Here is a 24,590-nt window from a genome sequence, read left to right as displayed (position 1 = left end):
TCATCAAAAAAAGTTGAAAATATGGAGCACTTCACTAATTTGTGGGTCTCCTTTTGCAAGTTCCATGCTAATCTTGGTACAACATCTTCCTAGTCCCAATGACTCTTTGTCTAATTAAAAAAGAACAAATATGGAACGCTTCACGAATTTGCGTGTCATCCTTTCGCAGGGGCCATGCTAATCTTCTCTGTATCGATCCATTTTAGTATATGTGCAGCCGTAGCAAGCACATCAACAAGCTCCTCCGCTGCCACTTATAAATACTGACCATATCATTGTTCTGCTCACCAGACCTTGTATGGAGAATTTGTAAAAATGTGATAAAATATTTGGAGAGCAAATGCTTTGTTACCTAATTGCAATTTCCAAGAGGCTGGTAACTTGTGGAGGTGCATCATTAAAGTATGGTCAGTTTTTTAGCAAAGAAAGAAGAATAATTTGATTGGTGTCAAGAGTCAAGGAACATCACAAAGTGGGCAGGTCAATGCAGGAAGGGGCGTGGTTCCAGCAGTGTGTTTATTCCACGTGGTGATGTCACTGTCTGGGTCTCTGTTAAGTACTGGCAGCCATCTTCTGCCATTTCATTATAGTTCATGCTTTTTTGGAAGGGGAAATTTCATTCTCAATATGTGGTCTTCCCAGACTGAGGTGGACCTTGCATTTTGCTAGTTTGACTCCTACAAATCCCAATATGTGGGCATCTAGACTGCATCATTCCTGATAGCGGCAGACTGCGTTTACCCTCTTACAAGCATGTTGTTCAAACTAAACCACAAAACAATTGTCTGCGTAGAGTACGTCCTAGAGTCAGCTAAAGAAATGTACAGCAGCTTCAGTTTCTTCTTATCATACGAAATGATTGAGATTGTCCACTACATGAGCAACTTCATTAATACCTTGACACCAGTTGCAGTTGGATATGTTTCTGACCTTCTTATGGTATTCATCCCTGTGTGTTTGCTTTGAAAATAAAAAAAACATTTGGAATTTGGCACAGCATCTCCCTTTTCCCAAGGAACCCTAGTTCCTATTTGTCAATCAAAAAAAGTTGAAAATATGGAGCACTTCACTGATTTGTGTGTCATCCCTTTACAAGTTCCATGCTAATCTTGGTACAACATCTTCCTAGTCCCAAGTGACTCTTTGTCTAATTAAAAAAGAACAAAATATGGAACGCTTCACGGATTTGCTGTCTTCTTTCGCAGGGGCCATGCTAATCTTCTCTGTATCGATCCAATTTTAGTATATGTGCAGCCGTAGCAAGCACATCAACAGCTTCTCAGCTGCCACTTATAATACTGACCAATCATTGTTCTGCTCACCAAGACCTTGTATGGAGTATTTGTAAAAATTTGATAAAATATTTAGAGAGCAAATGCTTAGTTACCCTAATTGCATTTTCCAAGAGCGAGGCTGGTAACTTGTGAGGTGCATGATTAAAGTATTCTTAGTTTGTGTAGCAAAGTAAGAAGAATAATTTGATTGGTGTCAAGAGTCATAGGAACATCACAAGTGGGCAGGTCAATGCAGGAAAGGGGCGTGGTTCCAGGCAGTGTGTTTATTCCACTGGTGATGTCACTGTCTGGGTCTCTGTTAAGGTACTGGCAGCAATCTTCTGCCATTTCATTATAGTTCATGCTTTTTTGGAGGGGAAATTTCATTCTCAAATATGTGGTCTTCCCAGACTGTGTTGTACCTCTGCATTTTGCTAGTGCTGACTCCTACAAAGTCCCCATATGTGGGCATCTAGACTGCATCATTCCTGATAGCGACAGACTGCGTTTACCTCTCACAAGCATTTGTTCACAACTAAACCATAAACACAATTGTCTGCGTAGAGTCAGTCCTAGAGTCAGCTAAAGAAATGTACAGCAGCTTCAGATCTTCTAATCTTACCAACAAATGATTGATTGATTGTCCACTACTAGAACAACTTCATTAATACATTGACACCAGTGCATTTGGAAAAGTTTCTGATCTTCTTATGTCTTTATCCCTGTGTGTTTGCTTTGAAAAAAAACAATATTTAATTTGGCACAGCATCCCTTTTCCCAGGAACCCTAGTTCCTATTTGTCAATCAAAAAAGTTGAAAATATGGAGCACTTCACTGATTTGTGTGTCATCCCTTACAAGTTCCATGCTAATCTTGGTACAACATCTTCCTAGTCCCAAGTGACTCTTTGTCTAATTAAAAAAGAACAAAATATACGGAACGCTTCACAATTTACGTGTCAGCCGTAGCAGCACACAACCAGCTTCTCAGCTGCCACTTATAATACTGCATATCATTGTTCTGCTCACCAAGACCTTGTATGGATATTGTGTAAAATGTGATAAAATATTTAGAGAGCAAATGATTAGTTACCCTAATTGCATTTTCCAAAGGCTGTTAACTTGTAGAGGTGCATGATTAAAGTGTGTCATTTGTGTAGCAAGAAAGATGAATATTTGATTGGTGTCAAGAGTCATGGGAACATCACAAAGTGGGCAGGTCAATGCAGGAAAGGGGCGTGGTTCCAGTCAGTGTGTTTATATTCCATGTGGTGATGTCACTGTCTGGTCTCTGTTAAGGTACTGGCAGCCATCTTTCTGCCATTTCATTATAGTTCATGCTTTTTTGGAAGGGGAAATTTCATTCTCAATTATAAGGTCTTCACAGACTGAGGTTGTACCTTGCATTTTGCTAGTTTGACTCCTACAAAACCCATATGTGGGCATCTAACTGCATCATTCCTGATAGCGACAGACTTCGTTTACCCTCTCACAAGCATGTTGTTCAAACTAAACCCAAAACAATTGTCTGTGGAGTCAGTCCTAGTGTCAGCTAAAGAAATCACAGAGCAGCTTCAGTTTTTCTTATCATACGAAATGATTGAGATTGTCCACTACATGAGCAACTTCATTAATATATTGACACCAGATGATGCAGTTGGACATGTTTCTGATCTTCTTATGGATTCATCCTTGTGTTTTTGCTTTGAAAAAAAAAAAACTAAACATTTGGATTTGGCACAGCATCTCCCTTTTCCTAAGGAACCCTAGTTTCCTATTTGTCAATCAAAAAAAGTTTGAAAATATGGAGCACTTCACTGATTTGTGTGTCATCCCTTTACAAGTTCCATGCTAATCTTGGTACAACATCTTCCTAGTCCCAAGTGACTCTTTGTCTAATTAAAAAAGAACAAAATATGGAAGCTTCACGATTTGCGTGTCATTCCTTTCGCAGGGGCCATGCTAATCTTCTCTGTATCGATCCAATTTTAGTATATGTGCAGCCGTAGCAAGCACATCAACAAGCTTCTCAGCTGCCACTTATAATACTGACCATATCATTGTTCTGCTTACCAAGACCTTGTATGGAGTATTGTGTAAAAATTTGATAAAATATTTAGAGAGCAAATGCTTAGTTACCCTAATTGCATTTTCCAAGAGGCTGGTAACTTGTGGAGGTGCATGATTAAAGTATTCTTAGTTTGTGTAGCAAAGTAAGAAGAATAATTTGATTGTGTCAAGAGTCAGAGGAACATCACAAAGTGGGCAGGTCATGCAGGAAAGGGGCGTGGTTCCAGGCAGCGTGTATATTCCACGTGGTGATGTCACTGTCTGGGTCTCTGTTAAGGTACTGGCAGCAATCTTCTGCCATTTCATTATAGTTCATGCTTTTTTGGCAGGGGAAATTTCATTCTCAAATATGTGGTCTTCCCAGACTGTGGTTGTACCTTTGCATTTTGCTAGTTTTGACTCCTACAAATCCCCATATGTGGGCATCTAGACTGCATCATTCCTGATAGCGACAGACTTTGTTTACCCTCTCAGCATGTTGTTCAAAACTAAACCACAAACACAATTGTCTGCGTAGAGTCAGGCCTAGAGTCCAGCTAAAGAAGTGTACAGCAGCTTCAGTTCTTCTTATCATACCAAATGATTGAGATTGTCCACTACATGAGCAACTTCATTAATACATTGACACCAGATGCAGTTGGACATGTTTCTGACCTTCTTATGGTTCATCCTTGTGTTTTCTTTGAAAAAAAAAAAAAACGAAACATTGGAATTTGGCACAGCATCTTCTTTTCCTAAGGAACCCTAGTTCCTATTTGTCAATCAAAAAAAGTTGAAAATATGGAGCACTTCACTGATTTGTGTGTCATCTTTTGCAAGTTCCATGCTAATCTTGGTACAACATCTTCCTAGTCCCAAGTGACTCTTTGTCTAATTAAAAAAGAACGAAATATGGAACGCTTCACGGATTTGCGTGTCATCCTTTCGCAGGGCCATGCTAATCTTCTCTGTATCGATCCAATTTTAGTATATGTAACTTGTGGAGGTGCATGATAAAAGTACTGTTAGATTGTGTAGAAAAAAAGAAGAATAATTTGATTGGTGTCAAGAGTCATGGGAACATCACAAAGTGGGCAGGTCAATGCAGGAAAGGGGCGTGGTTCCAGATAGTGTGTTTATTCCACGTGGTGATGTCACTGTCTGGGTCTCTGTTAAGGTACTGGCAGCAATCTTCTGCCATTTCATTATAGTTCATGCTTTTTTGGAAGGGGAAATTTCATTCTCAAATTGGTCTTCCAGACTGAGGTTGTACCTCTGCATTTTGCTAGTGCTGACTCCTACAAAGTCCCCATATGTGGGCATCTAGACTGCATCATTCCTGATAGCGGCAGACTGCGTTTACCCTCTCACAAGCATGTTGTTCAAAACTAAACCACAAACACAATTGTCTGTGTAGAGTCAGGCCTAGAGTCAGCTAAAGAAATCTACAGCAGCTTCAGTTCTTCTTATCATACCAAATGATTGAGATTGTCCACTACATGAGCAACTTCATTAATACCTTGACACCAGTTGCAGTTGGATATGTTTCTGATCTTCTTGTGGTCTTTATCGCTGTGTGTTTGCTTTGAAAATAAAAAAAACTGAACATTTGGAATTTGGCACAGCATCTCCCTTTTCCTAAGGAACCCTAGTTCCTATTTGTCAATCAAAAAAAGTTGAAAATATGGAGCACTTCACTGATTTGTGTGTCATCCCTTTACAAGTTCCATGCTAATCTTGGTACAACATCTTCCTAGTCCAAGTGACTCTTTGTCTAATTAAAAAGAACAAAATATGGAATGCTTCACGGATTTGCGTGTCTTCCTTTCGCAGGGGCCATGCTAAACTTCTCTGTATCGATCCAATTTTAGTATATGTGCAGCCGTAGCAAGCACATCAACAAGCTTCTCAGCTGCCACTTATAATACTGACCATATCATTGTTCTGCTCACCAAGACCTTGTATGGAGTATTGTGTAAAAGTGTGATAAAATATTTAGAGAGCAAATGCTTAGTTACCATAATTGCATTTTCCAAGAGGCTGGTAACTTGTGGAGGTGCATGATTAAAGTATTCTTAGTTTGTGTAGCAAAGTAAGAAGAATAATTTGATTGGTGTCAAGAGTCATAGGAACATCATGAAGTGGGCAGGTCAATGCAGGAAAGGGGCGTGGTTCCAGGCAGTTTGTTTATTACACGTGGTGATGTCACTGTCTGGGTATCTGTTAAGGTACTGGCAGCAATCTTCTGCCATTTCATTATAGTTCATGCTTTTTTGGAAGGGGAAATTTCATTCTCAAATATGTGGTCTTCCCAGACTGAGTTACCTCTGCTTTGCTACTGCTGACTCCTACAAAGTCCCCATATGTGGGCATCTAGACTGCATCATTCCTGATAGCGGCAGACTGCGTTACCCTCTTACAAGCATGTTGTTCAAAAACTAAACCACAAACACAATTGTCTGCTGTAGAGTCAGGCCTAGGTCAGCTAAAGAAATGTACAGCAGCTTCAGATCTTTCTAATCATACCAAATGATTGAGATTGTCCACTACATGAACACTTCATCAATACATTGACACCAGTTGCAGTTGGAAAAGTTTCTGATCTTCTTATGGTCTTTATCCCTGTGTGTTTGCTTTGAAAATAAAAAAACTGAAACATTTGGAATTTGGCACAGCATCTCCTTTTCCTAAGGAAACCCTAGTTCCTATTTGTCAATCAAAAAAAGTTGAAAATATGGAGGCACTTCACTGATTTGTGTGTCATCTTTTTGCAAGTTCCATGCTAATCTTGGTACAACCTCTTCCTAGTCCCAAGTGACTCTTTGTCTAATTAAAAAAGAACAAAATATGGAACGCTTCACGAATGTGCGTGTCATCCTTTCGCAGGGGCCATGCTAATCTTCTCTGTATCGATCCAATTTTAGTATATGTGCAGCCGTAGCAAGCACATCAACCAGCTCCTCCGCTGCCACTTATAATACTGACCATATCATTGGTTCTGCTCACCAAGACCTTGTATGGAGTATTGTGTAAAAATGTGATAAAATATTTGGAGAGCAAATGCTATTCCCTAATTGCATTTTCCAAGAGGCTGTTAACTTGTGGAGGTGCATGATTAAAGTGTGGTCAGTTTGTGTAGCAAAGAAAGATGGAATAATTTGATTGGTGTCAGAGGTCATGGGAACATCACAAAGTGGGCAGGGTCAATGCAGGAAAAGGGCGTGGTTCCAGGCAGTGTGTTTATTCCACGTGGGTGATGTCACTGTCTGGGTCTCTGTTAAGGTACTGGCAGCCAATCTGCTGCCATTTCATTATAGTTCATGCTTTTTTGGAAGGGGAAATTTCATTCTCAATTATAAGGTCTTCACAGACTGAGGTTGTACCTTTGCATTTTGCTAGTTTTGACTCCTACAAAATCCCAATATGTGGGCATCTAGACTGCATGATTGAGATTGTCCACTACATGAACAACTTCATCAATACATTGACACCATTTGCAGTTTGAAAAGTTTCTGATCTTCTTATGGTCTTTATCGCTGTGTGTTTGCTTTGAAAATAAAAGAAACATTTGGAATTTGTCACAGCATCTTCCTTTTCCTAAGGAACCCTAGTTCCTATTTGTCAATCAAAAAAAGTTGAAAATATGGAGCACTTCACTAATTTGTGGGTCATCCTTTTGCAAGTTCCATGCTAATCTTGGTACAACATCTTCCTAGTCCCAAGTGACTCTTGTCTAATTAAAAAAGAACAAATATGGAACGCTTCACGAATTTGCGTGTCCATCCTTTCGCAGGGGGCCATGCTAATCTTCTCTGTATCGATCCAATTTTAGTATATGTGCAGCCGTAGCAAGCACATCAACAAGCTCCTCCGCTGCCACTTATAATACTGACCAATATCATTGTTCTGCTCACCAAGACCTTGTATGGAATTTTGTAAAAAATGTGATAAAATATTTGGAGAGCAAATGCTTTGTTACCCGAAATGCAATTTCCAAGAGGCTGGTAACTTGTGGAGGTGCTCATTAAAGTAGTGGTCAGTTTGTGTGCAAAGAAAGAGAATAATTTGATTAGGTGTCAAGAGTCAAGGGAACATCACAAAGTGGGCAGGTCAATGCAGGAAAGGGGCGTGGGTTTCCAGGCAGGTGTTTTTATTCCACGTGATGATGTCAACTGGTCGGGTCTCTGTTAAGGTACTGGCAGCCATCTTCTGCCATTTCATTATAGTTCATGCTTTTTTGGAAGGGGAAATTTCATTCTCAAATAGGTGGTCTTCCCAGACTGAGTGGGACCATTGCATTTGCTAGTTTGACTCCTACAAAATCCCAGTAATGTGGGCATCTAGACTGCATCATTCCTGATAGCGGCAGACTGGCGTTTACCCTCTTACAAGCATGTTGTTCAAAAACTAAAACCACCAAACTTAATGTCTGCGTAAGTAACGTCCTAAGAGTCAGCTAAAGAAATGTACAGCAGCTTCAGTTCTTCTTATCATACGAAATGATTGAGATTGTCCCACTACATGAGCAACTTCATTAATACCTTGACACCAGTTGCAGTTGGATATGTTTCTGACCTTCTTATGGTATTCAATCCCTGTGTGTTTGCTTTGAAAATAAAATAAACTTGAACATTTGGAATTTGGCACAGCATCTTCCTTTCCCAAGAACCCTAGTTCCTATTTGTCAATCAAAAAAAGTTGAAAATATGGAGCACTTCACTGATTTGTGTGTCATCCCTTTACAAGTTCCATGCTAATCTTGGTACAACATCTTCCTAGTCCCAAGTGACTCTTTGTCTAATTAAAAAAAGAACAAAATATGTAACGCTTCACAATTTTAGTATATGTGCAGCCGTAGCAGCAACACATCAACAACTTCTCAGCTGCCACTTTAATACTGACCATATCATTGTTCTGCTCACCAAGACCTTGTATGGAGTATTGTGTAAAAATTTGATAAAATATTTAGAGAGCAAATGCTTAGTTACCCTAATTGCATTTTCCAAGAGGCTGGTAACTTGTGGAGGTGCAGGATTAAAGTATTGTTAGTTTGTGTAGCAAAGTAAGAAGAATAATTTGATTGGTGTCAAGAGTCAGAGGAACATCACAAAGTGGGCAGGTCAATGCAGGAAAGGGGCGTGGTTCCAGGCAGTGGTTTTATTCCACGTGGTGATGTCACTGTCTGGGTCTCTGTTAAGGTACTGGCAGCCATCTTCTGCCATTTCATTATAGTTCATGCTTTTTTGGAAGGGGAAATTTCATTCTCAAATATGTGGTCTTCCCAGACTGTGGTTGTACCTTGCATTTTGCTAGTTGTGACTCCTACAAAGTCCCCATATGTGGGCATCTAGACTGCATCATTCCTGATAGCGACAGACTTTGTTTACCCTCTCACTAGCATGTTGTTCAAACTAACCACAAAGACCAATTGTCTGCGTAGAGTCAGGCCATAGAGTCAGCTAAAGAAGTGTACAGCAGCTTCAAGTTCTTCTTATCATACCAAATGATTGAGATTGTCCACTACATGAGCAACTTCATTAATACATTGACACCAGATGCAGTTGGACATGTTTCTGACCTTCTTATGGTGTTTCATCCTTGTGTTATTGGCTTGAAAAAAAAAAAAAAAAACGAAACATTTGGAATTGGCACAGCATCTTCTTTTTCCTAAGGAACCCTAGTTTCCTATTGTGTCAATCAAAAAAAGTTGAAAATATGGAGCACTTCACTGATTTGTGTGTCATCTTTTTGCAAGTTCCATGCTAATCTTGGTACAAACATCTCTAGTCCCAAGTGACGCTTTGTCTAATTAAAAAAGAACAAATATGGAACGCTTCACGGATTTGCGTGTCATCCTTTCGCAGGGGCCATGCTAACTCTTCTCTGTATCGATCCAATTTAGTATATGTAACTTGTGGAGGTGCATGATAAAAGTACTGTTAGATTGTGTAGAAAAGAAAGAAGAATAATTTGATTGGTGTCAAGAGTCATGGGAACATCACAAAGTGGGCAGGTCAATGCAGGAAAGGGGCGTGGTTCCAGATAGTGTGTTTATTCCACGTGGTGATGTCACTGTCTGGGTCTCTGTTAAGGTACTGGCAGCAATCTTTCTGCCATTTCATTATAGTTCATGCTTTTTTGGAAGGGGAAATTTCATTCTAAAAATTGGTTGGTCTTCCCAGACTGAGTTTGTACCTCTGCATTTTGCTAGTGCTGACTCCTACAAAAGTCCTCATATGTGGGCATCTAGACTGCATCATTCCTGATAGCGACAGACTGCGTTTACCCTCTCACAAGCATTTTGTTCACAACTAAACCTCAAACACAATTGTCTGTGTAGAGTCAGGCCTAGAGTCAGCTAAAGAAATGTACAGCAGCTTTAGTTCTTCTTATCATCCCAAATGATTGAGATTGTCCACTACATGAGCAACTTCATTAATACCTTGACAACCAGTTGCAGTTGGACATGTTTCTGATCTTCTTGTGGTATTCATCCCTGTGTGTTTGCTTTGAAAATAAAAAAAACTGAACATTTGGAATTTGGTACAGCATCTCCCTTTTCCCAAGGAACCCTAGTTCCTATTTTCAATCAAAAGAAGTTGAAAATATGGAGCACTTCACTGATTTGTGTGTCATCCCTTTACAAGTTCCATGCTAATCTTTGTACAACATCTTCCTAGACCCAAGTGACTCTTTGTCTAATTAAAAAAGAACAAAATATGGAACGCTTCACGGATTTGCGTGTCATTCTTTCGCAGGGGCCATGCTAATCTTCTCTGTATCGATCCAATTTAGTATATGTGCAGCCGTAGCAAGCACATCAACAGCTTCTCGGCTGCCACTTATAATACTGACCAAATCATTGTTCTGCTCACCAAGACCTTGTATGGAGTATTGTGTAAAAATTTGATAAAATATTTAGAGAGCAAATGCTTAGTTACCCTAATTGCATTTTCCAAGAGGCTGGTAACTTGTGGAGGTGCATGATTAAAGTATTCTTAGTTTGTGTAGCAAAGTAAGAAGAATAATTTGATTGGTGTCAAGAGTCATAGGAACATCATGAAGTGGGCAGGTCAATGCAGGAAAAGGGGCGTGGTTCCAGGCAGTGTGTTTATTCCACATGGTGATGTCACTGTCTGGGTCTCTGTTAAGGTACTGGCAGCAATCTTCTGCCATTTCGTTATAGTTCATGCTTTTTGGAAGGGGAAATTTCATTCTCAAATATGTGGTCTTCCCAGACTGTGGTTGTACCTCTGCATTTTGCTAGTGCTGACTCCTACAAAGTCCCCATATGTGGGCATCTAGACTGCATCATTCCTGATAGCGACAGACTGCGTTTACACTCTCACAAGCATTTTGTTCACAACTAAACCACAAACACAATTGTCTGCGTAGAGTCAGTCCTAGAGTCAGCTAAAGAAATGTACAGCAGCTTCAGATCTTCTAATCTTACCAAATGATTGAGATTGTCCACTACATGAGCAACTTCATTAATACATTGACACCATTTGCATTTGGAAAAGTTTTCTGATCTTCTTATGGGTCTTTATCCCTGTGTGTTTGCTTTGAAAATAAAATAAATATTTAGAATTTGGCACAGCAACTCCCTTTTCCCAAGGAACCCTAGTTCCTATTTGTCAATCAAAAAAAGTTGAAAATATGGAGCACTTCACTGATTTGTGTGTCATCCCTTTACAAGTTCCATGCTAATCTTGGTACAACATCTTCCTAGTCCCAAGTGACTCTTTGTCTAATTAAAAAAGAACAAAATACGGAACGCTTCACAATTTTAGTATATGTGCAGCCGTAGCAAGCACATCAACCAGCTTCTCAGCTGCCACTTATAATACTGACCATATCATTGTTCTGCTCACCAAGACCTTGTATGGAGTATTGTGTAAAAATGTGATAAAATATTTAGAGAGCAAATGATTAGTTACCCTAATTGCATTTTCCAAGGAGGCTGTTAACTTGTAGAGGTGCATGATTAAAGTGTGGTCAGTTTGTGTAGCAAAGAAAGATGAATAATTTGATTGGTGTCAAGAGTCATGGGAACATCACAAAGTGGGCAGGTCAATGCAGGAAAGGGGCGTGGTTCCAGTCAGTGTGTTTATTCCATGTGGTGATGTCACTGTCTGGGTCTCTGTTAAGGTTCTGGCAGCCATCTTCTGCCATTTCATTATAGTTCATGCTTTTTTGGAAGGGGAAATTTCATTCTCAATTATAAGGTCTTCACAGACTGAGGTTGTACCTTTGCATTTTGCTAGTTTTGACTCCTACAAAATCCCAATATGTGGGCATCTAGACTGCATCATTCCTGATAGCGACAGACTGCGTTTACCCTCTCACAAGCATGTTGTTCAAAACTAAACCACAAACACAATTGTCTGTGTAGAGTCAGGCCTAGAGTCAGCTAAAGAAATTTACAGCAGCTTCAGTTCTTCTTATCGTACCAAATGATTGAGATTGTCCACTACATGAGCAACTTCATTAATACATTGACACCAGATGCAGTTGGAACATGTTTCTGATCTTCTTATGGGTTCATCCTTGTGTTTTGCTTTGAAAAAAAAAAAAACTAAACATTTGGAAATTTGGCACAGCATCTCCCTTTTCCTAAGGAACCCTAGTTCCTATTTGTCAATCAAAAAAAGTTGAAAATATGGAGCACTTCACTGATTTGTGTGTCATCCCTTTACAAGTTCCATGCTAATCTTTGTACAAACATCTTCCTAGTACCAAGTGACTCTTTGTCTAATTAAAAAAGAACAAAATATGGAACGCTTGCACGGATTTGCGTGTCATTCAATTTCGCAGGGGCCATGCTAACTTCTCTGTATCGATCCAATTTTAGTATATGTGCAGCCGTAGCAAGCACATCAACAAGCTTCTCAGCTGCCACTTATAATACTGACCATATCATTGTTCTGCTCACCAAGACCTTGTATGGAGTATTGTGTAAAATGTGATAAAATATTTGGAGAGCAAATGCTTAGTTACCATAATTGCATTTCCAAGAGGCTGGTAACTTGTGGAGGTGCATGATTAAAGTATTCTTAGTTTGTGTAGCAAAGTAAGAAGAATAATTTGATTGGTGTCAAGAGTCATAGGAACATCATGAAGTGGGCAGGTCAATGCAGGAAAGGGGCGTGGTTCCAGGCAGTTTGTTTATTACACGTGGTGATGTCACTGTCTGGGTATCTGTTAAGGTACTGGCAGCAATCTTCTGCCATTTCATTATAGTTCATGCTTTTTGGAAGGGGAAATTTCATTCTCAAATATGTGGTCTTCCCAGACTGTGGTTGTACTCCTGACTCCTACAAAGTCCCCATATGTGGGCATCTAGACTGCATCATTCCTGATAGCGGCAGACTGCGTTTACCCTCTTACAAGCATGTTGTTCAAAACTAAACCACAAACACAATTGTCTGCGTTGAGTCAGGCCTAGAGTCAGCTAAAGAAATGTACAGCAGCTTCAGATCTTCTAATCATACCAAATGATTGAGATTGTCCACTACATGAACAACTTCATCAATACATTGACACCAGTTGCAGTTGGAAAAGTTTCTGATCTTCTTATGGTCTTTATCCCTGTGTGTTTGCTTTGAAAATAAAATAAACATTTGAAATTTGGCACAGCATCTCCCTTTTCCTAAAGAAACCCTAGTTCCTATTTGTCAATCAAAAAAAGTTGAAAATATGGAGGACTTCACTGATTTGTGTGTCATCTTTTGCAAGTTCCATGCTAATCTTGGTACAACCTCTTCCTAGTCCCAAGTGACTCTTTGTCTAATTAAAAAAGAACAAAATATGGAACGCTTCACGAATGTGCGTGTCATCCTTTCGCAGGGGCCATGCTAATCTTCTCTGTATCGATCCAATTTTAGTATATGTGCAGCCGTAGCAAGCACATCAACAAGCTTCTCGGCTGCCACTTATAATACTGACCATATCATTGTTCTGCTCACCAAGACCTTGTATGGAGTATTGTGTAAAAATGTGATAAAATATTTGGAGAGCAAATGATTAGTTACCCTAATTGCATTTTCCAAGAGGCTGGTAACTTGTAGAGGTGCATGATTAAAGTGTGGTCAGTTTGTGTAGCAAAGAAAGAAGAATAATTTGATTGGTGTCAAGAGTCATGGGAACATCACAAAGTGGACAGGTCAATGCAGGAAAGGGGCGTGGTTCCAGGCAGTGTGTTTATTCCACGTGGTGATGTCACTGTCTGGGTCTCTGTTAAGGTACTGGCAGCAATCTTCTGCCATTTCATTATAGTTCATGCTTTTTTGGAAGGGGAAATTTCATTCTCAATATGTGGTCTTCCCAGACTGAGGTTGGACCTCTGCATTTTGCTAGTGCTGACTCCTACAAAGTCCCCATATGTGGGCATCTAGACTGCATCATTCCTGATAGCGGCAGACTGCGTTTACCCTCTCACAAGCATGTTGTTCAAAACTAAACCACAAACACAATTGTCTGCGTTGAGTCAGGCCTAGAGTCAGCTAAAGAAATGTACAGCAGCTTCAGTTCTTCTAATCTTACCAAATGATTGAGATTGTCCACTACATGAACAACTTCATCAATACATTGACACCAGTTGCAGTTGGAAAAGTTTCTGATCTTCTTATGGTCTTTATCCCTGTGTGTGTTTGCTTTGAAAAATAAAAGAAACATTTGGAATTTGTCACAGCATCTCCCTTTTCCTAAGGAACCCTAGTTCCTATTTGTCAATCAAAAAAAGTTGAAAATATGGAGCACTTCACTGATTTGTGGGTCATCCTTTTGCAAGTTCCATGCTAATCTTGGTACAACATCTTCCTAGTCCCAAGTGACTCTTTGTCTAATTAAAAAAGAACAAATATGGAACGCTTCACGGATTTGCGTGTCATCCTTTCGCAGGGGCCATGCTAATCTTCTCTGTATCGATCCAATTTTAGTATATGTGCAGCCGTAGCAAGCACATCAACCAGCTTCTCAGCTGCCACTTATAATACTGACCATATCATTGTTCTGCTCACCAAGACCTTGTATGGAGTATTGTGTAAAAATGTGATAAAATATTTGGAGAGCAAATGCTTAGTTACCCTAATTGCATTTTCCAAGAGGCTGGTAACTTGTGGAGGTGCATGATTAAAGTATTGGTCAGTTTGTGTAGCAAAGAAAGAAGAATAATTTGATTGGTGTCAAGAGTCATAGGAACATCACAAAGTGGGCAGGTCAATGCAGGAAAGGGGCGTGGTTCCAGGCAGTTTGTTTATTCCACGTGGTGATGTCACTGTCTGGGTCTCTGTTAAGGTACTGGCAGCAATCTTCTGCCATTTCATTATAGTTCATGCTTTTTTGGAAGGGGAAATTTCATTCTCAAATATGTGGTCTTCCCAGACTGAGGTTGTACCTCTGCATTTTGCTAGTGCTGACTCCTACAAATTCCCCATATGTGGGCATCTAGACTGCATCATTCCTGATAGCGGCAGACTGCGTTTACACTCTCACAAGCATGTTGTTCAAAACTAAACCACAAACACAATTGTCTGTGTAGAGTCAGGCCTAGAGTCAGCTAAAGAAATCTACAGCAGCTTCAGTTCTTCTTATCATACGAAATGATTGAGATTGTCCACTACATGAGCAACTTCATTAATACCTTGACACCAGTTGCAGTTGGACATGTTTCTGATCTTCTTATGGTATTCATCCCTGTGTGTTTGCTTTGAAAATAAAAAAACTGAACATTTGGAATTTGGCACAGCATCTCCCTTTTCCCAAGGAACCCTAGTTCCTATTTGTCAATCAAAAAAAGTTGAAAATATGGAGCACTTCACTGATTTGTGTGTCATCCCTTTACAAGTTCCATGCTAATCTTGGTACAACATCTTCCTAGTCCCAAGTGACTCTTTGTCTAATTAAAAAAGAACAAAATATGGAACGCTTCACGGATTTGCGTGTCATCCTTTCGCAGGGGCCATGCTAATCTTCTCTGTATCGATCCAATTTTAGTATATGTGCAGCCGTAGCAAGCACATCAACCAGCTTCTCAGCTGCCACTTATAATACTGACCATATCATTGTTCTGCTCACCAAGACCTTGTATGGAGTATTGTGTAAAAATGTGATAAAATATTTGGAGAGCAAATGCTTAGTTACCCTAATTGCATTTTCCAAGAGGCTGGTAACTTGTGGAGGTGCATGATTAAAGTGTGGTCAGTTTGTGTAGCAAAGAAAGATGAATAATTTGATTGGTGTCAAGAGTCATGGGAACATCACAAAGTGGGCAGGTCAATGCAGGAAAGGGGCGTGGTTCCAGGCAGTGTGTTTATTCCACGTGGTGATGTCACTGTCTGGGTCTCTGTTAAGGTACTGGCAGCCATCTTCTGCCATTTCATTATAGTTCATGCTTTTTGGAAGGGGAAATTTCATTCTCAAATATGTGGTCTTCCCAGACTGAGGTTGTACCTCTGCATTTTGCTAGTGCTGACTCCTACAAAGTCCCCATATGTGGGCATCTAGACTGCATCATTCCTGATAGCGGCAGACTGCGTTTACCCTCTCACAAGCATGTTGTTCAAAACTAAACCACAAACACAATTGTCTGCGTAGAGTACGTCCTAGAGTCAGCTAAAGAAATGTACAGCAGCTTCAGATCTTCTAATCATACCAAATGATTGAGATTGTCCACTACATGAGCAACTTCATTAATATATTGACACCAGATGCAGTTGGATATGTTTCTGATCTTCTTATGGTATTCATCCCTGTGTGTTTGCTTTGAAAATAAAAAAAAACTGAACATTTGGAATTTGGCACAGCATCTCCCTTTTCCCAAGGAACCCTAGTTCCTATTTGTCAATCAAAAAAAGTTGAAAATATGGAGCACTTCACTGATTTGTGTGTCATCTTTTTGCAAGTTCCATGCTAATCTTGGTACAACATCTTCCTAGTCCCAAGTGACTCTTTGTCTAATTAAAAAAGAACAAAATATGGAACGCTTCACGGATTTGCGTGTCATCCTTTCGCAGGGGCCATGCTAATCTTCTCTGTATCGATCCAATTTTAGTATATGTGCAGCCGTAGCAAGCACATCAACAAGCTTCTCAGCTGCCACTTATAATACTGACCATATCATTGTTCTGCTCACCAAGACCTTGTATGAGTATTGTGTAAAAATGTGATAAAATATTTGGAGAGCAAATGCTTAGTTACCCTAATTGCATTTTCAAGAGGCTGGTAACTTGTGGAGGTGCATGATTAAAGTGTGGTCAGTTTGTGTAGCAAAGAAAGATGAATAATTTGATTGGTGTCAAGAGTCATGGGAACATCACAAAGTGGGCAGGTCAATGCAGGAAAGGGGCGTGGTTCCAGGCAGTGTGTTTATTCCACGTGGTGATGTCACTGTCTGGGTCTCTGTTAAGGTACTGGCAGCCATCTTCTGTCATTTCATTATAGTTCATGCTTTTTTGGAAGGGGAAATTTCATTCTCAAATATGTGGTCTTCCCAGACTGTGGTTGTACCTTTGCATTTTGCTAGTTTGACTCCTACAAAATCCCCATATGTGGGCATCTAGACTGCATCATTCCTGATAGCGACAGACTGCGTTTACCCTCTCACTAGCATGTTGTTCAAAACTAAACCACAAACACAATTGTCTGCGTAGAGTCAGGCCTAGAGTCAGCTAAAGAAATGTACAGCAGCTTCAGTTCTTCTTATCATACCAAATGATTGAGATTGTCCACTACATGAGCAACTTCATTAATACATTGACACCAGATGCAGTTGGACATGTTTCTGATCTTCTTGTGGTAGTTCATTCTTGTGTTTTGCTTTGAAAAAAAAAAAAAACGAAACATTTGGAATTTGGCACAGCATCTCCCTTTTCCTAAGGAACCCTAGTTCCTATTTGTCAATCAAAAAAAGTTGAAAATATGGAGCACTTCACTGATTTGTGTGTCATCTTTTGCAAGTTCCATGCTAATCTTGGTACAACATCTTCCTAGTCCCAAGTGACTCTTTGTCTAATTAAAAAAGAACAAAATATGGAACGCTTCACGGATTTGCGTGTCATCCTTTCGCAGGGGCCATGCTAATCTTCTCTGTATCGATCCAATTTTAGTATATGTGCAGCCGTAGCAAGCACATCAACAAGCTTCTCAGCTGCCACTTATAATACTGACCATATCATTGTTCTGCTCACCAAGACCTTGTATGGAGTATTGTGTAAAAATGTGATAAAATATTTAGAGAGCAAATGCTTAGTTACCCTAATTGCATTTTCCAAGAGGCTGGTAACTTGTGGAGGTGCATGATTAAAGTATGGTCAGTTTGTGTAGAAAAGAAAGAAGAATAATTTGATTGGTGTCAAGAGTCATAGGAACATCACAAAGTGGGCAGGTCAATGCAGGAAAGGGGCGTGGTTCCAGGCAGTGTGTTTATTCCACGTGGTGATGTCACTGTCTGGGTCTCTGTTAAGGTACTGGCAGCAATCTTCTGCCATTTCATTATAGTTCATGCTTTTTTGGAAGGGGAAATTTCATTCTCAAATATGTGGTCTTCCCAGACTGAGGTGGGACCTCTGCATTTTGCTAGTGCTGACTCCTACAAAGTCCCCATATGTGGGCATCTAGACTGCATCATTCCTGATAGCGGCAGACTGCGTTTACCCTCTCACAAGCATGTTGTTCACAACTAAACCTCAAACACAATTGTCTGTGTAGAGTCAGGCCTAGAGTCAGCTAAAGAAATGTACAGCAGCTTCAGTTCTTCTAATCTTACCAAATGATTGAGATTGTCCACTACATGAGCAACTTCATTAATACCTTGACACCAGTTGCAGTTGGACATGTTTCTGACCTTCTTATGGTATTCATCCCTGTGTGTTTGCTTTGAAAATAAAATAAACTGAACATTTGGAATTTGGCACAGCATCTTCCTTTTCCCAAGGAACCCTAGTTCCTATTTGTCAATCAAAAAAAGTTGAAAATATGGAGCACTTCACTGATTTGTGTGTCATCCCTTTACAAGTTCCATGCTAATCTTGGTACAACATCTTCCTAGTCCCAAGTGACTCTTTGTCTAATTAAAAAAGAACAAAATACGGAACGCTTCACAATTTTAGTATATGTGCAGCCGTAGCAAGCACATCAACAAGCTTCTCAGCTGCCACTTATAATACTGACCATATCATTGTTCTGCTTACCAAGACCTTGTATGGAGTATTGTGTAAAAATTTGATAAAATATTTAGAGAGCAAATGCTTAGTTACCCTAATTGCATTTTCCAAGAGGCTGGTAACTTGTGGAGGTGCATGATTAAAGTATGTCTTAGTTTGTGTAGCAAAGTAAGAAGAATAATTTGATTGTTGTCAAGAGTCAGAGGAACATCACAAAGTGGGCAGGTCAATGCAGGAAAGGGGCGTGGTTCCAGGCAGCGTGTTTATTCCACGTGGTGATGTCACTGTCTGGGTCTCTGTTAAGGTACTGGCAGCAATCTTCTGCCATTTCATTATAGTTCATGCTTTTTTGGCAGGGGAAATTTCATTCTCAAATATGTGGTCTTCCCAGACTGTGGTTGTACCTTTGCATTTTGCTAGTTTTGACTCCTACAAAATCCCCATATGTGGGCATCTAGACTGCATCATTCCTGATAGCGACAGACTTTGTTTACCCTCTCACTAGCATGTTGTTCAAAACTAAACCACAAACACAATTGTCTGCGTAGAGTCAGGCCTAGAGTCAGCTAAAGAAATGTACAGCAGCTTCAGTTCTTCTTATCATACCAAATGATTGAGATTGTCCACTACATGAGCAACTTCATTAATACATTGACACCAGATGCAGTTGGACATGTTTCTGACCTTCTTATGGTGTTCATCCTTGTGTTATTGCTTTGAAAAAAAAAAAAAAACGAAACATTTGGAATTTGGCACAGCATCTTCTTTTTCCTAAGGAACCCTAGTTCCTATTTGTCAATCAAAAAAAGTTGAAAATATGGAGCACTTCACTGATTTGTGTGTCATCTTTTTGCAAGTTCCATGCTAATCTTGGTACAACATCTTCCCAGTCCCAAGTGACTCTTTGTCTAATTAAAAAAGAACAAAATATGGAACGCTTCACGGATTTGCGTGTCATCCTTTCGCAGGGGCCATGCTAATCTTCTCTGTATCGATCCAATTTTAGTATATGTAACTTGTGGAGGTGCATGATAAAAGTACTGTTAGATTGTGTAGAAAAGAAAGAAGAATAATTTGATTGGTGTCAAGAGTCATGGGAACATCACAAAGTGGGCAGGTCAATGCAGGAAAGGGGCGTGGTTCCAGATAGTGTGTTTATTCCACGTGGTGATGTCACTGTCTGGGTCTCTGTTAAGGTACTGGCAGCAATCTTCTGCCATTTCATTATAGTTCATGCTTTTTTGGAAGGGGAAATTTCATTCTAAAATTGGTGGTCTTCCCAGACTGAGTTTGTACCTCTGCATTTTGCTAGTGCTGACTCCTACAAAGTCCTCATATGTGGGCATCTAGACTGCATCATTCCTGATAGCGGCAGACTGCGTTTACCCTCTCACAAGCATGTTGTTCACAACTAAACCTCAAACACAATTGTCTGTGTAGAGTCAGGCCTAGAGTCAGCTAAAGAAATGTACAGTAGCTTCAGTTCTTCTTATCTTACCAAATGATTGAGATTGTCCACTACATGAGCAACTTCATTAATACCTTGACACCAGTTGCAGTTGGACATGTTTCTGATCTTCTTGTGGTATTCATCCCTGTGTGTTTGCTTTGAAAATAAAAAAAACTGAACATTTGGAATTTGGTACAGCATCTCCCTTTTCCCAAGGAACCCTAGTTCCTATTTGTCAATCAAAAGAAGTTGAAAATATGGAGCACTTCACTGATTTGTGTGTCATCCCTTTACAAGTTCCATGCTAATCTTTGTACAACCTCTTCCTAGTACCAAGTGACTCTTTGTCTAATTAAAAAAGAACAAAATATGGAATGCTTCACGGATTTGCGTGTCTTCCTTTCGCAGGGGCCATGCTAAACTTCTCTGTATCGATCCAATTTTAGTATATGTGCAGCCGTAGCAAGCACATCAACAAGCTTCTCAGCTGCCACTTATAATACTGACCATATCATTGTTCTGCTCACCAAGACCTTGTATGGAGTATTGTGTAAAAATGTGATAAAATATTTGGAGAGCAAATGCTTAGTTACCATAATTGCATTTTCCAAGAGGCTGGTAACTTGTGGAGGTGCATGATTAAAGTATCTTAGTTTGTGTAGCAAAGTAAGAAGAATAATTTGATTGGTGTCAAGAGTCATAGGAACATCATGAAGTGGGCAGGTCAATGCAGGAAAGGGGCGTGGTTCCAGGCAGGTTTGTTTATTACACGTGGTGATGTCACTGTCTGGGTCTCTGTTAAGGTACTGGCAGCAATCTTCTGCCATTTCATTATAGTTCATGCTTTTTTGGAAGGGGAAATTTCATTCTCAAATATGTGGTCTTCCCAGACTGTGGTTGTACTCCTGACTCCTACAAAGTCCCCATATGTGGGCATCTAGACTGCATCATTCCTGATAGCGGCAGACTGCGTTTACCCTCTTACAAGCATGTTGTTCAAAACTAAACCACAAACACAATTGTCTGCGTTGAGTCAGGCCTAGTGTCAGCTAAAGAAATGTACAGCAGCTTCAGATCTTCTAATCATACCAAATGATTGAGATTGTCCACTACATGAACAACTTCATCAATACATTGACACCAGTTGCAGTTGGAAAAGTTTCTGATCTTCTTATGGTCTTTATCCCTGTGTGTTTGCTTTGAAAATAAAATAAACATTTGAAATTTGGCACAGCATCTCCCTTTTCCTAAAGAAACCCTAGTTCCTATTTGTCAATCAAAAAAAGTTGAAAATATGGAGGACTTCACTGATTTGTGTGTCATCTTTTGCAAGTTCCATGCTAATCTTGGTACAACCTCTTCCTAGTCCCAAGTGACTCTTTGTCTAATTAAAAAAGAACAAAATATGGAACGCTTCACGAATGTGCGTGTCATCCTTTCTCAGGGGCCATGCTAATCTTCTCTGTATCGATCCAATTTTAGTATATGTGCAGCCGTAGCAAGCACATCAACCAGCTCCTCCGCTGCCACTTATAATACTGACCATATCATTGTTCTGCTCACCAAGACCTTGTATGGAGTATTGTGTAAAAATGTGATAAAATATTTGGAGAGCAAATGCTTAGTTACCCTAATTGCATTTTCCAAGAGGCTGTTAACTTGTGGAGGTGCATGATTAAAGTGTGGTCAGTTTGTGTAGCAAAGAAAGATGAATAATTTGATTGGTGTCAAGAGTCATGGGAACATCACAAAGTGGGCAGGTCAATGCAGGAAAAGGGGCGTGGTTCCAGGCAGTGTGTTTATTCCACGTGGTGATGTCACTGTCTGGGTCTCTGTTAAGGTACTGGCAGCCATCTTCTGCCATTTCATTATAGTTCATGCTTTTTTGGAAGGGGAAATTTCATTCTCAATTATAAGGTCTTCACAGACTGAGGTTGTACCTTTGCATTTTGCTAGTTTTGACTCCTACAAAATCCCAATATGTGGGCATCTAGACTGCATCATTCCTGATAGCGACAGACTTTGTTTACCCTCTCACTAGCATGTTGTTCAAAACTAAACCACAAACACAATTGTCTGCGTAGAGTCAGGCCTAGAGTCAGCTAAAGAAGTGTACAGCAGCTTCAGTTCTTCTTATCATACCAAATGATTGAGATTGTCCACTACATGAGCAACTTCATTAATACATTGACACCAGATGCAGTTGGACATGTTTCTGACCTTCTTATGGTGTTCATCCTTGTGTTATTGCTTTGAAAAAAAAAAAAAAAACGAAACATTTGGAATTTGGCACAGCATCTTCTTTTTCCTAAGGAACCCTAGTTCCTATTTGTCAATCAAAAAAAGTTGAAAATATGGAGCACTTCACTGATTTGTGTGTCATCTTTTTGCAAGTTCCATGCTAATCTTGGTACAACATCTTCCTAGTCCCAAGTGACTCTTTGTCTAATTAAAAAAGAACAAAATATGGAACGCTTCACGGATTTGCGTGTCATCCTTTCGCAGGGGCCATGCTAATCTTCTCTGTATCGATCCAATTTTAGTATATGTGCAGCCGTAGCAAGCACATCAACAAGCTTCTCAGCTGCCACTTATAATACTGACCATATCATTGTTCTGCTCACCAAGACCTTGTATGGAGTATTGTGTAAAAATGTGATAAAATATTTGGAGAGCAAATGCTTAGTTACCCTAATTGCAATTTTCCAAGAGGCTGGTAACTTGTGGAGGTGCATGATTAAAGTATGTTAGTTTGTGTAGCAAAGAAAGAAGAATAATTTGATTGGTGTCAAGAGTCATAGGAACATCACAAAGTGGGCAGGTCAATGCAGGAAAGGGGCGTGGTTCCAGGCAGTGTGTTTATTCCACGTGGTGATGTCACTGTCTGGGTCTCTGTTAAGGTACTGGCAGCCATCTTCTGCCATTTCATTATAGTTCATGCTTTTTTGGAAGGGGAAATTTCATTCTCAAATATGTGGTCTTCCCAGACTGAGGTGGGACCTTTGCATTTTGCTAGTTTTGACTCCTACAAAATCCCAATATGTGGGCATCTAGACTGCATCATTCCTGATAGCGGCAGACTGCGTTTACCCTCTTACAAGCATGTTGTTCAAAACTAAACCACAAACACAATTGTCTGCGTAGAGTACGTCCTAGAGTCAGCTAAAGAAATGTACAGCAGCTTCAGTTCTTCTTATCATACGAAATGATTGAGATTGTCCACTACATGAGCAACTTCATTAATACCTTGACACCAGTTGCAGTTGGATATGTTTCTGACCTTCTTATGGTATTCATCCCTGTGTGTTTGCTTTGAAAATAAAATAAACTGAACATTTGGAATTTGGCACAGCATCTTCCTTTTCCCAAGGAACCCTAGTTCCTATTTGTCAATCAAAAAAAGTTGAAAATATGGAGCACTTCACTGATTTGTGTGTCATCCCTTTACAAGTTCCATGCTAATCTTGGTACAACATCTTCCTAGTCCCAAGTGACTCTTTGTCTAATTAAAAAAGAACAAAATACGGAACGCTTCACAATTTTAGTATATGTGCAGCCGTAGCAAGCACATCAACAAGCTTCTCAGCTGCCACTTATAATACTGACCATATCATTGTTCTGCTCACCAAGACCTTGTATGGAGTATTGTGTAAAAATGTGATAAAATATTTAGAGAGCAAATGCTTAGTTACCCTAATTGCATTTTCCAAGAGGCTGGTAACTTGTAGAGGTGCATGATTAAAGTATGGTCTTAGTTTGTGTAGCAAAGAAAGATGAATAATTTGATTGGTGTCAAGAGTCATGGGAACATCACAAAGTGGGCAGGTCAATGCAGGAAAGGGGCGTGGTTCCAGGCAGTGTGTTTATTCCACGTGGTGATGTCACTGTCTGGGTCTCTGTTAAGGTACTGGCAGCCATCTTCTGCCATTTCATTATAGTTCATGCTTTTTTGGCAGGGGAAATTTCATTCTCAAATATAGTGGTCTTCCCAGACTGTGGTTGTACCTTTGCATTTTGCTAGTTTTGACTCCTACAAAATCCCCATATGTGGGCATCTAGACTGCATCATTCCTGATAGCGACAGACTTTGTTTACCCTCTCACTAGCATGTTGTTCAAAACTAAACCACAAACACAATTGTCTGCGTAGAGTCAGGCCTAGAGTCAGCTAAAGAAGTGTACAGCAGCTTCAGTTCTTCTTATCATACCAAATGATTGAGATTGTCCACTACATGAGCAACTTCATTAATACATTGACACCAGATGCAGTTGGACATGTTTCTGACCTTCTTATGGTGTTCATCCTTGTGTTATTGCTTTGAAAAAAAAAAAAAAACGAAACATTTGGAATTTGGCACAGCATCTTCTTTTTCCTAAGGAACCCTAGTTCCTATTTGTCAATCAAAAAAAGTTGAAAATATGGAGCACTTCACTGATTTGTGTGTCATCTTTTTGCAAGTTCCATGCTAATCTTGGTACAACATCTTCCTAGTCCCAAGTGACTCTTTGTCTAATTAAAAAAGAACAAAATATGGAACGCTTCACGGATTTGCGTGTCATCCTTTCGCAGGGGCCATGCTAATCTTCTCTGTATCGATCCAATTTTAGTATATGTAACTTGTGGAGGTGCATGATAAAAGTACTGTTAGATTGTG

General features: G+C 39.8%; 30 non-coding genes across 30 annotated transcripts; 10 read left to right on the top strand and 20 right to left on the bottom strand.

The window, feature by feature from the left end:
- Positions 1 to 124: 124 nt before the first annotated feature.
- LOC114783954 (U6 spliceosomal RNA) lies at positions 125 to 230 on the bottom strand. The gene has a single exon (XR_003748705.1). It is a non-coding gene; the product is annotated as a U6 spliceosomal RNA (small nuclear RNA).
- Positions 231 to 1,162: 932 nt separating this feature from the next.
- LOC114783975 (U6 spliceosomal RNA) lies at positions 1,163 to 1,267 on the bottom strand. The gene has a single exon (XR_003748724.1). It is a non-coding gene; the product is annotated as a U6 spliceosomal RNA (small nuclear RNA).
- Positions 1,268 to 3,182: 1,915 nt separating this feature from the next.
- Positions 3,183 to 3,289, bottom strand: LOC114783973 (U6 spliceosomal RNA). Its single transcript, XR_003748722.1, has one exon. It is a non-coding gene; the product is annotated as a U6 spliceosomal RNA (small nuclear RNA).
- Positions 3,290 to 3,657: 368 nt separating this feature from the next.
- On the top strand, positions 3,658 to 3,816 carry LOC114783874 (U1 spliceosomal RNA). The gene has a single exon (XR_003748630.1). It is a non-coding gene; the product is annotated as a U1 spliceosomal RNA (small nuclear RNA).
- Positions 3,817 to 4,228: 412 nt separating this feature from the next.
- LOC114783974 (U6 spliceosomal RNA) lies at positions 4,229 to 4,332 on the bottom strand. The gene has a single exon (XR_003748723.1). It is a non-coding gene; the product is annotated as a U6 spliceosomal RNA (small nuclear RNA).
- Positions 4,333 to 5,110: 778 nt separating this feature from the next.
- LOC114783961 (U6 spliceosomal RNA) lies at positions 5,111 to 5,217 on the bottom strand. The gene has a single exon (XR_003748712.1). It is a non-coding gene; the product is annotated as a U6 spliceosomal RNA (small nuclear RNA).
- A 946-nt stretch (positions 5,218 to 6,163) lies between these two features.
- Positions 6,164 to 6,270, bottom strand: LOC114783864 (U6 spliceosomal RNA). The gene has a single exon (XR_003748621.1). It is a non-coding gene; the product is annotated as a U6 spliceosomal RNA (small nuclear RNA).
- Positions 6,271 to 7,069: 799 nt separating this feature from the next.
- Positions 7,070 to 7,178, bottom strand: LOC114783972 (U6 spliceosomal RNA). The gene has a single exon (XR_003748721.1). It is a non-coding gene; the product is annotated as a U6 spliceosomal RNA (small nuclear RNA).
- A 1,379-nt stretch (positions 7,179 to 8,557) lies between these two features.
- Positions 8,558 to 8,716, top strand: LOC114783969 (U1 spliceosomal RNA). The gene has a single exon (XR_003748718.1). It is a non-coding gene; the product is annotated as a U1 spliceosomal RNA (small nuclear RNA).
- A 425-nt stretch (positions 8,717 to 9,141) lies between these two features.
- Positions 9,142 to 9,246, bottom strand: LOC114783976 (U6 spliceosomal RNA). The gene has a single exon (XR_003748725.1). It is a non-coding gene; the product is annotated as a U6 spliceosomal RNA (small nuclear RNA).
- Positions 9,247 to 10,035: 789 nt separating this feature from the next.
- On the bottom strand, positions 10,036 to 10,141 carry LOC114783971 (U6 spliceosomal RNA). The gene has a single exon (XR_003748720.1). It is a non-coding gene; the product is annotated as a U6 spliceosomal RNA (small nuclear RNA).
- A 370-nt stretch (positions 10,142 to 10,511) lies between these two features.
- On the top strand, positions 10,512 to 10,670 carry LOC114783824 (U1 spliceosomal RNA). Its single transcript, XR_003748581.1, has one exon. It is a non-coding gene; the product is annotated as a U1 spliceosomal RNA (small nuclear RNA).
- A 1,421-nt stretch (positions 10,671 to 12,091) lies between these two features.
- On the bottom strand, positions 12,092 to 12,200 carry LOC114783977 (U6 spliceosomal RNA). Its single transcript, XR_003748726.1, has one exon. It is a non-coding gene; the product is annotated as a U6 spliceosomal RNA (small nuclear RNA).
- Positions 12,201 to 13,126: 926 nt separating this feature from the next.
- On the bottom strand, positions 13,127 to 13,233 carry LOC114783863 (U6 spliceosomal RNA). Its single transcript, XR_003748620.1, has one exon. It is a non-coding gene; the product is annotated as a U6 spliceosomal RNA (small nuclear RNA).
- A 946-nt stretch (positions 13,234 to 14,179) lies between these two features.
- Positions 14,180 to 14,286, bottom strand: LOC114783854 (U6 spliceosomal RNA). Its single transcript, XR_003748611.1, has one exon. It is a non-coding gene; the product is annotated as a U6 spliceosomal RNA (small nuclear RNA).
- A 371-nt stretch (positions 14,287 to 14,657) lies between these two features.
- Positions 14,658 to 14,817, top strand: LOC114783816 (U1 spliceosomal RNA). Its single transcript, XR_003748573.1, has one exon. It is a non-coding gene; the product is annotated as a U1 spliceosomal RNA (small nuclear RNA).
- A 419-nt stretch (positions 14,818 to 15,236) lies between these two features.
- LOC114783907 (U6 spliceosomal RNA) lies at positions 15,237 to 15,343 on the bottom strand. The gene has a single exon (XR_003748662.1). It is a non-coding gene; the product is annotated as a U6 spliceosomal RNA (small nuclear RNA).
- A 370-nt stretch (positions 15,344 to 15,713) lies between these two features.
- LOC114783826 (U1 spliceosomal RNA) lies at positions 15,714 to 15,872 on the top strand. The gene has a single exon (XR_003748583.1). It is a non-coding gene; the product is annotated as a U1 spliceosomal RNA (small nuclear RNA).
- Positions 15,873 to 16,293: 421 nt separating this feature from the next.
- Positions 16,294 to 16,400, bottom strand: LOC114783906 (U6 spliceosomal RNA). The gene has a single exon (XR_003748661.1). It is a non-coding gene; the product is annotated as a U6 spliceosomal RNA (small nuclear RNA).
- Positions 16,401 to 16,768: 368 nt separating this feature from the next.
- On the top strand, positions 16,769 to 16,927 carry LOC114783822 (U1 spliceosomal RNA). Its single transcript, XR_003748579.1, has one exon. It is a non-coding gene; the product is annotated as a U1 spliceosomal RNA (small nuclear RNA).
- Positions 16,928 to 17,347: 420 nt separating this feature from the next.
- On the bottom strand, positions 17,348 to 17,454 carry LOC114783927 (U6 spliceosomal RNA). The gene has a single exon (XR_003748680.1). It is a non-coding gene; the product is annotated as a U6 spliceosomal RNA (small nuclear RNA).
- A 370-nt stretch (positions 17,455 to 17,824) lies between these two features.
- Positions 17,825 to 17,984, top strand: LOC114783838 (U1 spliceosomal RNA). Its single transcript, XR_003748595.1, has one exon. It is a non-coding gene; the product is annotated as a U1 spliceosomal RNA (small nuclear RNA).
- Positions 17,985 to 18,827: 843 nt separating this feature from the next.
- LOC114783862 (U1 spliceosomal RNA) lies at positions 18,828 to 18,987 on the top strand. Its single transcript, XR_003748619.1, has one exon. It is a non-coding gene; the product is annotated as a U1 spliceosomal RNA (small nuclear RNA).
- A 422-nt stretch (positions 18,988 to 19,409) lies between these two features.
- Positions 19,410 to 19,514, bottom strand: LOC114783952 (U6 spliceosomal RNA). The gene has a single exon (XR_003748703.1). It is a non-coding gene; the product is annotated as a U6 spliceosomal RNA (small nuclear RNA).
- Positions 19,515 to 20,299: 785 nt separating this feature from the next.
- Positions 20,300 to 20,406, bottom strand: LOC114783966 (U6 spliceosomal RNA). Its single transcript, XR_003748716.1, has one exon. It is a non-coding gene; the product is annotated as a U6 spliceosomal RNA (small nuclear RNA).
- A 929-nt stretch (positions 20,407 to 21,335) lies between these two features.
- On the bottom strand, positions 21,336 to 21,442 carry LOC114783939 (U6 spliceosomal RNA). The gene has a single exon (XR_003748691.1). It is a non-coding gene; the product is annotated as a U6 spliceosomal RNA (small nuclear RNA).
- Positions 21,443 to 22,396: 954 nt separating this feature from the next.
- LOC114783905 (U6 spliceosomal RNA) lies at positions 22,397 to 22,503 on the bottom strand. The gene has a single exon (XR_003748660.1). It is a non-coding gene; the product is annotated as a U6 spliceosomal RNA (small nuclear RNA).
- Positions 22,504 to 22,873: 370 nt separating this feature from the next.
- On the top strand, positions 22,874 to 23,037 carry LOC114783836 (U1 spliceosomal RNA). Its single transcript, XR_003748593.1, has one exon. It is a non-coding gene; the product is annotated as a U1 spliceosomal RNA (small nuclear RNA).
- Positions 23,038 to 23,877: 840 nt separating this feature from the next.
- Positions 23,878 to 24,038, top strand: LOC114783981 (U1 spliceosomal RNA). Its single transcript, XR_003748730.1, has one exon. It is a non-coding gene; the product is annotated as a U1 spliceosomal RNA (small nuclear RNA).
- A 422-nt stretch (positions 24,039 to 24,460) lies between these two features.
- Positions 24,461 to 24,565, bottom strand: LOC114783951 (U6 spliceosomal RNA). The gene has a single exon (XR_003748702.1). It is a non-coding gene; the product is annotated as a U6 spliceosomal RNA (small nuclear RNA).
- Positions 24,566 to 24,590: the final 25 nt, after the last annotated feature.

This window comes from Denticeps clupeoides, unplaced genomic scaffold, assembly GCF_900700375.1.
Source record: "Denticeps clupeoides unplaced genomic scaffold, fDenClu1.1, whole genome shotgun sequence".
NCBI lineage: Eukaryota > Metazoa > Chordata > Actinopteri > Clupeiformes > Denticipitidae > Denticeps > Denticeps clupeoides.
This window is presented reverse-complemented; position numbering and strand designations above follow the sequence as displayed.